Source organism: Myotis brandtii, unplaced genomic scaffold (genome assembly GCF_000412655.1).
Source record: "Myotis brandtii unplaced genomic scaffold, ASM41265v1 scaffold83, whole genome shotgun sequence".
Taxonomy (NCBI): Eukaryota; Metazoa; Chordata; class Mammalia; order Chiroptera; family Vespertilionidae; genus Myotis; species Myotis brandtii.
The window spans coordinates 1,994,358-2,006,996 of NW_005371371.1; the positions used below are offsets into that span (position 1 = coordinate 1,994,358).

At 45.0% G+C, this 12,639-nt stretch overlaps 1 pseudogene; it reads right to left on the bottom strand.

The window, feature by feature from the left end:
• Positions 1–10,114: 10,114 nt before the first annotated feature.
• LOC102248920 lies at positions 10,115–10,800 on the bottom strand (annotated as a pseudogene).
• Between the last annotated feature and the right edge of the window lie 1,839 nt (positions 10,801–12,639).

The window sequence follows — 12,639 nt, forward strand, 5'->3', positions numbered from 1 at the left end:
TCGATGCCACAGGATATGAGAGGAAAGAAATGCAGGACAGTCTCCAAGTCCCGACAGGCAGACACCTCCAGGGCAGCTCTAACCCTACATGCATTTTAAAAGGAAAAAAAGAGACAACTCCCAAGCTCTCTATCTATGGATGGATGTACGTGCGATGTGCACACACACAGCTAGGAGGGGTTAGCTCTGGGATGAGGGGTACGGTGGAGAGCGGGTACAGGACTTTACTTGGGGACTAGACTGCCTGGGTTCAAATGCTGCTCCTACTTAGTGCTGTGCAACCCGGGCAAAATATGTAGCCCTCTCTGTGCCTCCATTTCCACATCTGTGAAGTGGGGTCTATAACAGTGCCTACCTCACACTCACAGGATTGCAGTGAGGAAGAATGAGCTCTTCCTTGTAAGTCATTCCCAATCACTCTCCACCCTGTGAAGCAAACGGGTGTGGAATGAGAGGGCACAGGTGGACGGTTAGGGCAGCCCAGTGACAGAATCAATAAGCCACTGGGACAGTGTGACTCAGGGGGACGGCGCTGGGGATGGCCCAGGTCACTCAGCCAATCGGGACTCCCCAAGCTGGGTGATTTGGGTTCCAATATTATTTGTTTCTGTTTTAATTGTGAAAAGAGAACCTGAATTACTCATTATCATAACTTGGAACATTGCCAAACTTCCACCTACTTTACACCGTTAGAAGTAGCCTCTGAGATGAGAGCCGTTCGCCCAATAAGACAGGGTCTGCAGTGAAGCAGCACCAGGCCTGGGCAGCGGGGTCCCAGGAACCATTAATAGGGCCAAACCCAGCAGCCGGAAACTCCCCCTTTCCTGGCGAAGAAAGCAGGAAATCAGTTTTAACAAATGCCGTTCAGACTTTATTTGATCCAAACAATTTCTATTGAAGGTGAACTGAACGGCATCCATTTTGACATAAGTGTTTTATCTTTCTGCTGGGACACTGAGTGAGGGAGTCGGAGCACAAGGGCCCCATTTAAAAAGTAGAGAGTTCAGATAAGAATAGAAAAATCAAAACAACCCCAGGGTGCTGAACTGGGCTGGGAGGCATCGGTGTCAACTCAGATTTTTCAACATAGTTAGATACAAAAACAAATCTAGATGTCAATGTGCTCACACACACTCACTCACACACACACACTCTCTCACACACAGCCCTCACACACACACACACTCACACACACAGCACTCACACACACACACACACTCACTCACAGCACTCACATACACATTCACACACACACTCACACACACACTCACAGCACTCACACACACACACACATTCACACACACACACACTCACAGCACTCACACACACACACTCACATTCACAAACACACACACTCACAGCACTCACACACACACACACATTCACACACACACACACACTCACAGCACTCACACACACACACTCACATTCACAAACACACACACTCACAGCACTCACACACACACACTCACATTCACAAACACACACACTCACAGCACTCACACACACACACTCACATTCACAAACACACACACTCACAGCACTCACACACACACACTCATTCACACACACACACACTCACAGCACTCACACACATTCACACACACACTCACACATACACACACACACACTCACACACACACTCTCACACACTGTGGGATACATGGAAATGGTGGGTCCCCTGTTAGGATGCAAGTGGGAGAAGGAAAGAAAGTCTGGTTCAAACATATCACTGGAGGAAGCCCAGCACAAACCCTCGCTCTGGCATTCTCTAGGTAACCCCTACTTTCTGTCCTACGTGACTCTAATAACAATCCCATTGTTGCAAAACTAGTCCAAATCCTATCAAGTTAAAAGAGTCCCTCCCTGACTTGTTGGGTGTAGGTGGTACCCCAAGTCCTTCCACACCAGGAGACCACCGCCATCCTGCTGCTGAGATGCGAGGCGGGAGGAGAGGGCCCTTTCTCCTGTCCCCCTTCCCCAAGGTCCCTTGTCTGGCCTCCTCCGTCCCTGACTGGGGCTCAGCCCACACTTTCTTTCCTCCCTAAGAAGAAAGCTTCAAGTGTTTCAAGGCCTTGCATGAGAGGGGAAGAAGAAAGACATGCTTCCCATTATAATGAAATGTCTGCAGAACCATGAAATCACCTCCACTGTGTTGTGCCAGCGAGTCTCTGTGGCTTCTCTCTCTCTCTTTTTTTTTCCAAAAGCCCCATTTTATTATACTTCTTTGGTACGACCTGGATCCTCGTAGAGGGATGGGCATGTGCTCTGCCTCAGAAAGGGAAGGAGGGCGGATAATCCGATTTACTGCATACATAATGAAGCTATTTATATCCTCGAGTGTGTGGCTTTTATTCCATATTCGGTATTATCTCCTGTGGGGAGGAAAAAAATAATTTTCCTCCTTCCTTCTAAATTCCTCTAGCTGGACTAATAATCAAATTAACACGAGACATAGTAGCACGAGAAAAGTGACCAAATTTATTATGTATATATAGGGTGGGGGGGGGGCACCATAAGAATATGAGACCCAAGGACAGGTCGGGGTGGGGGGCACCATAAGAATATGAGACCCAAGGACAGGTCAGGCTGTGGAGGCTTAAATGCCACCTTGAGTGTAGGAGAAAGTGGGGGGTAAGGGACTTCAAAGGACAAGAAGACAATCCAAATGGAGATGGAAAAGCAAAAGTTTGGTAAATAAATGTTTGCCGGGCCATCTTGAAACAATGGGTCACAGCCAGGATTTGATCCAATGGGCCTGGCCAGGGTCCTCCCTGTCTGCCACACTAGTGCATGTTGAACTGTGCTTATCTATGATGATAGCTCCCTTCCTGGAGCAGGTCCTCTCTGAATTCTTTTAGGCAATTAGGAGGAAGGTCAAAGTTTCTGAGCCTTTTCTTTCTTAAAAATATACCAGCTTAGCCCGGCTGGCCGGTGTGGCTCAGTGGTTGAGCATCGACCTATGAACTAGGAGGTCCTTTTCGATTTCTGGTGAGGGCTCATGCCCTGGTTGCAGGCTTGATCCCCAGTAGGGGGTGTGCAAGAGGCAGCCGATCAATGATTCTTTCTCATCATTGGTGTTTCTATCTCTCCCTCTCCCTTCATCTCTGAAATCAATAAAAATATATATATACTAGAGGCCCATTGCACGAAGAAATTCGTGCAATAGACCTTCCTTACCCTGGCTGCCAGCACCGGTTTTCCTCCGGCACCCAGAACCCAGGCCTTTGGTCCGGCTGCAGCAGAGAAGCCAAGCCTCTTCAGTCTTCAGTCATCTTTAGTCTTCAGTCTTTGCTCAAGCCAGAGCCTTCACTCCGCGCCTACATATGCAAATTAACCGCCATCTTTGTTGGGTTAATTTGCATATTCATCCTGATTGGCTGGTGGGCGTAATGGAGTGACACCAATTTGCACATTTCTCTTTTATTAGTGTAGATATTTTAAATGTGGCTCTCAGTGCTCAGTAACCAGCTTAAAATAATCTATCTCCACCCTGCCCCTGCCCCCGAAGCATATATTGGGGTGGCAAACTCTGGCTCTTCTCATCTCCAAAAGAAAGGCCACATTTAAATTCTGGCACACTCATTTTTAAAAAATGTTTTTGTGGGGGTAGGCACAGAGGTGGGGGAGGTAATTTTGGTGAAAATAGTAGAAAGCTGAGATAAGCAAATGCTAATTTTGTGCTTGTAGGTTCTCAAAGAGAGAGACAACTACTTCTTCCTTTCTTAAACCTGTAGACAGAGTATCCAATGATGCACCTGTTTGGTTTTGCTATTGAAAATCGAGTGACATAGGTAATGTGTATATCACAAATATTTGTCTTTTTTAAAGATATGTATTTATTGATTTCAGAGAGGAGAAGGGAGAAGGAGAGATAGAAACATCAGTGATGAGAGAGAATCATTTGTCAGCTGCCTCCTGCACATCTCACACTGGGGATTGAGCCCACAACCCAGGCATGTGCCTTGATCAGGAATCAAACCATGACCTCCTGGTACATAGGTCGACACTCAATCACTGAGCCACACAGGCCCATCTTAAAAAGAGGCTAAGATTTCCTCATTCCTCCCCAAACACATAAGGGCTCATCTGTCTGATTGGAAAAAGTATATAGCCAAGTCATAAAGGATATCCTTTTTAAAAAGATGCTGAAAACTGACATAGAGAGAGGGGGAACAGGAAATTAGCATTGCATAGGAAGTCTGAGACCAGATGGAGCTAGAAGTAATTTTGCCTTCAGGAGTACAGAGTCAAGGACAAGACCTATCAGCTGGGGTGTCGCTCTCATGATTAACGATGCTACCCAGAAAGCCTTGGGGAAACTGCATTGTCAGATTTATCCCAAATGCCCCCCACGATCCAGTTTGCCTTTAATATCATCATTTCATTCAAATTACTTTAGCTGTGAATCTTGGAAACCAACTTTGATCAAGTTGGCTCCTTGACTGTGTCTGGATCTTGAAATTTGAAATGATGATATTTAAAGTATTAGTGGCTATTTTTGAAACTGGGAAGGGGGTAATTCATTTCACCTTGAAAGAGACAGCCTATGTACAAGAAGTTAAAACACACTAAAAGAGAATTTAAAATGCAATTAAAATTGAACCATCAGATTTGCTGAAGTTACATATATTGTCATATAGGAAGTCATCAGCTCTGTTCCTCCTACCCCTGCTTTTCTTTTACTTATTTTCTTAAATATTTTTATTTATTTCAGACAGGAAGGGGAAGGGAGAGGGAGAGAGAAATAGAAACATCAATGATGAGAGAGAATCATTGAGCGACTGTCTCCTGCATGTCCCCCATTGGGAACTGAGCCTGCAACTGGGGCATGCACCCTGACCAGGAATCCAACCGTGACTCCCTGGTTCATAGGTCAATGTTCAACCACTGAGCCACAGTGGCCGGGCCTCCTACCCTGCTTTTTATTTCTGTACCTTGTAAAGAATGGAAAATTTTTCTCTGAAACTTGTATTGTTTATGGACTGTGACAGAGTGTGTTTCTGCCAAATTCAGGAGTGCATCCTTAAAGCGGTAAGACAACTCAATTGATCAGTCTGCATAATGAATAAAGATACGCAAAATTTTTCAAAAGCAAGAACTGTCACTAGTGCTGCTAGATTTTATCAAAATGAAAAGATCAGATAATGTGGGATCGGGTATGTGAAAGGCAATCTACAAAATGCAAGAAAATATTTTCAAACCATGTATCTGATAAGGGGTTAATTTTCAAAATATGGAAGGAATTCCTACAACTCAATAGAAAAAAAAAAATTTTAATGGGCAAATGACCTGAGTAGACATTTCTCCAAAGAAGACATACAAATGGACAGCAGGTACATGAAAAGATACTCAACTTTTTTCACTAATCATCAGGGAAATGTAAATCAAAACTCCAAAGAGATATCACCTCCCACCATTAGAATGACTATTATTTTTTTAAAAAAAGGGTAAGTATTGGCAAGAATGTGAATAAATTGGATCCCTGTACACTGTTGATAGGAATATAAATTGATGCAGGCTCTATAAAAAACAGTATGGAGGTCCTACAAAAAAATTAAAACTAAAACTACCTATGATTCAGCAATTCTATTTCTGCATTATTCAAAGAAAATGAAATTGATTTCAGAAAGATATCTGCACTCCATATTCATTTCAGCATTACTCACAAAAGCCAAATGTTCATCAACAAATGAATGGATAGCCCTAGCTGGTTTGGCTCAGTGGATAGAGTATTGGCCTGTGGAGTGAAGGGTCACGGGTTTGATTCCGGTCAAGGGCACATGCCTGGGTTGCAGGCACGATCCCCAGTAGGGGGCGTGCAGGAGGCAGCCCATCGATGATTCTCTCTCATCATTGATGTTTCTATCTCTCTCTATCCCGTCCTCTGTGAAATCAATAAAAATATATTTTAAAAAAACAAAACAAAGAAAACCCCACAAATGAATGGATAAAAAATGTGCTAGATAGATACAAAGAAATATTACTCAGCCTTACAAAAGGAGGCAATCCTACCGTTGCGACAATAAAGATGGACCAGAAGGAGGTTATGCTAAGTGAAATAAGCCAGTCACAGACGGATAAATACTGCATGTTTTTTCTCTTTATGAGGCATCTAAGAGTCAAACATATGGAAACAGACAATAGAATTTCCAGGGGATGGAGGAGCAGGATCATAGGAGTGGTTGTTCAATGGGTAAACAGTTACAGTTACACAAGATAAGCAATTCCCAGAGATCTGCTTCACAACATAGTGCCTACAGTTAACAATAAGGTATTGTGCACTTTAAAAATGTGTTGAGAAAGTAGCTCTCATGTTAAGGGTTATTACCACAGCCCTGGCAGGTTTGGCTCAGTGGATAGAGCGTTGGCCTGTAGACTGAAGGTTCCTGGGTTCCATTCCGGTCAAGGGCACATGCCAGTAGGGGGCGTGAAGGAGGCAGCCGATCAATGATTCTCTCTCACCATTGATGTTTCTATCTCTCCCTCTCCCTTACTCTCTGAAATCAATAAAAATATATTCTTAAAAAGTTATTATCACAAAAAACAACAACAAAGAAACACAAGGAAACTTTTCGAGATGACAGATATGTTTATTCCCTTGATTGCAGTCATGGTAACACAAGTATATATATACATATCCAAACGCACCAAATTGTATACATTAATTATGTCTTTATACATTCAGTTTTTCTATACCAATTATACCTCAAAATAGCTAATAAAAGCAAAAAAAAACAACCTTCAATAAAGCTGTAAAAAATAAAGTTAAATTTTAGCCATTCGAAAAAAAATTAAACTAATGCTCATTTGGCTTTTCTTTGGCAATATTTATATACACAATTCTTTTGCTTAATTGCTCTGCAGTGTCTGAAGCAATGTAACATATGGGGCATTTCTAAATGATTTCTGCCTTAAATGCCTTCAGTATGTCATCATTTAGGATCATATTTGTTGTTGGCTCCTGGAAAATGCTTTTCATTCTATTCTGTAAGTTCTATTTACATCAAGTTGTGATTAGGAAATCTGTTGACCTTCATCGGGTGCATTTTGGTCCTATAGTGATAAAGTCACGCGGCTTTTCCTCTTTGGTACGTTGGATGGAATGAGCTGTGTTGATGGATCTCTTAACGAGTAAGCCTCCCCATGTTCTTAGAATAAACCTACTTCACCACAGTGTATGTTTTTGATATATAGCTGGGTACAGTGTGCTAATATTTTACTTGGCATGTTTGTGTCTGTACTCATAAGAAAAGAATGTCTGTAACTGTGTGCACGTGGGGAGGGGTATCTTTATTAGGTTTTCTATGACGGTTTTATGAAATGATTGATTGTTTATATTTCTCTCTGTTCTGTAGGACAGTCTGTGTAAATGGGATTTACGTGTTCCCTGGGTATTTGGTAAAATCACTTGAAAAATCATCTGGCTTTTTACTTTTTTTTAGTGGTAAGTCTGTAGTTCACAGGATTCTATGGTTATGGGTCTATTCAGACTTACCCTCACTTTGTGGGTGAATTTACCTACAAAGTCATTAATTTCACTTATTTTTTCTAATTTATTAACAAAACTAGAGGCCTGGTGCATAAAATTCGTGAACTTGGGGAGTGGGTCCCTCAGCCCAGCCTGCGCCCTCTCACAGTCCAAGAGACCTCAGGGGATGTCCGACTGATGGCTTAGCACTGCCACGGAGGTGGGAGAGACTCCCGCCACTGCTGCTGCGCTCGCCAGCCTGTGAGCCCGGCTTCTGGCTGAGCAGAGCTCCCCCTGTAGGAGCGCAGTGAACCCAGGGGACAGCTCCTGCATTGAGCGTCTGCCCCTGGTGGTCAGTGTACATCATAGCAACCGGTCATTCTGCTGTTTGGTTGATTTGTGGGCCTTGAGGCTGAGGTGGGCACAGGGGCGGGTCTTGGCCCATCCTCCACACGCCCAGCCCCTCCTGCCGCGGCCCTCGGTCCCCTGTCTGCCAGCAGCCCTGCTCCCACCACTGCCACTCCTATGTGCTGACAGCACCAGCCCGCTCGCACCCGCTGACAGCCTGGAGTGATTGGGGGTGGTGCCAGCAGCAGGTGCAAGCAGCAGCTGCTGCCCCAATTGCCCCATGGAGTGATTGGGGGTGGTGCCAGCAGCAGGTGCAAGTAGCAGCTGCTGCCCTAATTGCCCCTCAGGAGGTGGAGAAGCCCTGAGGGGCTGGCAGCCGCTGCTCGTACCCGCTGATGGCGCCAAGTGATCAGGGCCAGTGCTGGGTGCTGGCAGCGGGTGAGAGCGGGGCTGGCGCTGGCAACAGGTGTGAGCACCTGGTGGGACCGCAGCACGCGGGAGCAAAGAATTTTCAGTAATCACCAGAGGCTCACCCCGATGACAGCGACCGGCGCCCCGCCTTGGTCTGGTGCCCCCACTCACCTGCTCCACCATCCCGCCGCGGCCGATGCCTGCCACATCCTGTGCTCTGCCACCTGCTGCTAACGCCCGCCATGTTCTGCATGCGTCCCCTGGTGGTCAGCACACATCATAGTGACCGGTTGTTCGATTGTTCCGCCGTTCGGTCTATTTGCATATATATAGAGATGTTGTGTAGATAGTTCTTACAATTCTTTTCATCTCCATCTCTGTCATTGCATCTTTCTCGTTCCAAAATTTGATTGTCTGTATTCCCCGTCACTTCTCCTAAAGCCAGGCCTGCCAGTAGCTTGTTTTTCCTAAATTTATCTTTAAAATAACCAGCTTTTGGTATTGTTTATTAGTTCAAGTTTATTAATCATATCACTTTTAATTTTATCATTCTCTTTCTTTGTGTGTGTGTATTAATTTTTTAAAATATATTTTTTTATTGTTTAAAGTATTACAAATAGTAGTACATATGTCTCCTTTTCCCCCATTGACCTCCCCGTTGACTCCCCTATCCCTCGGCACATGCCCTCCCCCCTCCCCCCTTTCCCCCTGGCTTTTGTGTTTTCACAGATTTGAAATAAAAGTACACTGAATACAATAAATATTTATTGTGCTTTATACAGATGCTATCATCACACCACTAATCTAAGTTCTGGAAGTTTAACATTACACAGAGACTTCAGAACCATCTAGGAGTCTTTGGCTCCATTTACCAGAAGAAGAGATCATTGGATCTCTCTCGGCCTCAGTTTTGTTGTCTGGAAAAGGGCCTAAGACCATTTCCTTTTCCAACCTCCAGGACTGTTGTAAAGACCAAGAGCAACTATTGTAAAACAATTAGTCAACCGTGAGCATTTACATACTATTTTTCACATTCACCCAAACGTGTTTAAGAACCCCACAGAAAGCATGCAATATTAGGCTCACATATATTCGTAATGTATCTATTATGTATACATATTCATGTGTCTGTTTATTCTTATTCATATACGTAGTTAAATCTGAAAATCGTCCCTGTCCCTCCCTTTACTAGTTGAGGCCATCTCACAGTAGGCATACTCTCCCCCCACACGCAAACAAGTACAAGGGATTTTGCAATTAAAAGCAGGAACACAGTTTTGCGACCTGAATTGTTTTCATCTTTGGAGACAGAGCAAAAGGTGATGAGAAGTTTCAGAAGGACTGGCGAGTGGTAGAGACAGTCAGAAGCACATAGAAAACCTAAAAAAGGCAGAAGGAAGAAAATGAAGATAGAAACTAAGATTCCAAAAAGATAGCTGCCTACCTTCCAGCTCCGCCATTCTGTACAGACCCATCTTCCTCTGCTTCTTGTTTTATGTCCTCCGATCAGTTCTTCCCCCATCACCTGGAGAAAGGGAATCCTTTCTGCTTTTTTGGAGGCTTCAGAACGAAATTACAGGCCAGCATCCAGGATGTGTGCAACAAGGATGACGACTGATGTGTACCCTTGGGCCTGGATTCTATTCACTCCCGATGGAAAACTGCAGCCCCAGCAGTGCCTGGACTGGACTGGAGAAGGCAGACAGGCATCGGGATCAGGAGAAGGTACCCACAGACCGGTTCTGCTCAGTTGTCGGAGTCTCCTCTACTGCCCCCTCTGGCAATTGACAGAGGATGAGGCTGCCCACAGAAATAGCAGGTAGCCTTGGCGTGGCCCTGACTCACCAGACCTGAGTGCAGAGAATCTGATGGATTGACTGCGAGTCAGTGATCGGCAGCTGGGAGCCTGGAGACCCTCCAAGCCGTCTGCGGACTTCGATGATGAAGCACCAGTTGTATCTCTCCCAACTCGCCTTCCATCGCCCGCACCATGACATCCAGCTCAGCCCGACCCACCACGAGGCGACCATCACCGCAGCCAGTTTCCGCGAGGCCATTACTGTGAAGATAGACTGGCTTCCCAGGTAAGTGCAGACGAAGGCAGCTGCCACTGTGACAATGAAGTAGAAGATGGTGATGACCAGGGCCTTCGCTGACCTCACCTCCTTGCCCAGGTCACTCAGAATCCCACCATGCCTTGAGTCCTGACAGGTGATATTGCGGTGATCCGCTTATGTTCGTCATTGGCCAGCTGTATCTTCATTTTCTCCAGGCGGGCAGCGAGCTCTGGGTTCCTAGGAGGCCTCCCCACCTCTGGGAGGTAGATTTCACTGCCTTCTAGGAGCTCATGAAGGTACAGTGTGGCATCCCTTTCTCGTGGGTATTGGTGCAGATCCCAGATCAGGCGGGAGGAAGCCAGGCGTGCGGGACCACTGGGCGGTCACCACCCTTGTGCTTCTCCAACGCGGCCTCAAGCTCTGCCTGCAGCTTGCAGCTTGCGTGAAAGCTGCTCTTGCTCCAGCTCCCCGCCAGGGGCCAACGCACGCACCAGCAATCAAGTAAGGCGCCATTTCTAGCCCACTCTCTATCATTCTCTTTTGCTTGTTCTTTTTATGGTTTCTTATATTGAACGTTTAACTTATTTCAGACTTTCTTGCTCAATCATGAAAGTAGTTACAGGTAAAGCTATAACATTTTTTCTTACTATGTCTTTAACTTCACTATAAAGGCTTTAAGATAAAATATACTCATTTTATTAATTTCTATGTAACTAGTTACCTATTAGTTATTTGCCTTTTGATCTGGGAATCATTTTTAAAAGCATTTTTCAAATTTCCAAGTAGATATTATCAATTTCCAGATTAATATGTTCTCTAAGAACTCTGTTTTTTGCAATTTATGAAAAACTTATTTAGTATCAAGGACATGATGAAATTCGGGGAAATTTTTATTGTCATAAGGAAAAATCGTATAACACACACACACACACACACACACACATGTTAATTATTATTTGAGTCCTGAATGTCTGCTTATTACTTTCCTTCTTAACTGGTCAGTTTCTGAGAGAGGGGTTTTATAACTTTTCTCTGGGACTGGGATTTTAACAGATTTTCCTTGTATTTGTTTTGTTTTTGTTTTTGCCTTAGATATGTGGTTTGGTACATTGACTGTTCATCTTTTTTTAAAAATATTTTTATATTGATATTTTTTAGAGAGAGAGAAGCATTGATGTGAGAGGGAAACATCTATTGGTTGCCTTCTGTACACTCCTCAACCTGGGATCGCACCCAAAACCTGGGCATGTGCCCTAACCTGAAATGGAACCAACAACTTTTCAACTCTCAACCGAGTCACACCAGCCACGGCGACTGTTCGCCTTTTTAAGGGGACTATTCCTTTTAACACGGCAACACATTCCTTTGCCCCGCTGGTGCCCAGATGGACATGGGTCCCTCCAGACCTCTGTCCCCTGCTCACAGCCCTGGAAGGCTGACCCACCATGGATGGCCTCCTCAGGCCCATGAACCCTGGCTTGGGGACTGTCTCAGAGAGTGGAGGGCCTAGCAGATTGGAGGGAGGAGGCCCCACCTTTATTCCCAGCTCCTTTCCTCTGGCTTTGCCTGAGGTTGGCTCTGCTCATGATGACCTTTTCCACTGACTCTCTCCCCCTGGAGCCTGGTAATGCTCCCTTCCCCACCCTTTTGAAACTTTAAGGACAGTCCTGCAGTTGCCAGCCACCCCATGCTACTGTGGGTGCTCAAGACACTGCCCCACCTCTGGGAACAGTCCTCTTCCCAAGCCCGCCTCCAGCTATCCAAAGGTGGCATCTATTTCCTGCTATGTCTTCTTTGGGCCTTCAGTTTCGCTGTGGCTGCTTTTCTATTACTTTGCATTTGCCTGTTCTTTTTGTTATGTCTTTTAAAATGTTCGAGGCTGGCTCATAAAAATAAGATAATTCAGTTTCATTTTTAAAATCTAATCTGAGTGATTGGAAGGGAGCACAGGGGTCATGTTCAATTTCTCAAGCAGGATGACGGTTTCACAAGTACGTTCACTTTGCGACTGTTCTTCAGGCTGCATAAGAGTGCTCCGAGCACGCTCCTGTATGTGGATTATAACTCAATGAAGATGTAAAAACAGAGCAAAGCTGGTGCAGGTCCCCAGACAGAGCAGCAAAAAAGCTCAGTCCTTCTTGGTGTGATAATAGGGTCCCCTGTTTCCTCGGTGTGAGGACAGAATGCTGCTCATAGGAGAAATAGTCTTCCTTCCATAAAGGTACAAACAGTGTTTGTGAAATGTAGTGACGTAGTCCCTTCGTGGAGGAGCCAGCAGGCCCTCAGACTTAGCTGGAGTGAAGACAGAAGTCGAACTGGAGAACCCATCTCCTCCCCCCCTTGTTTCCTCGG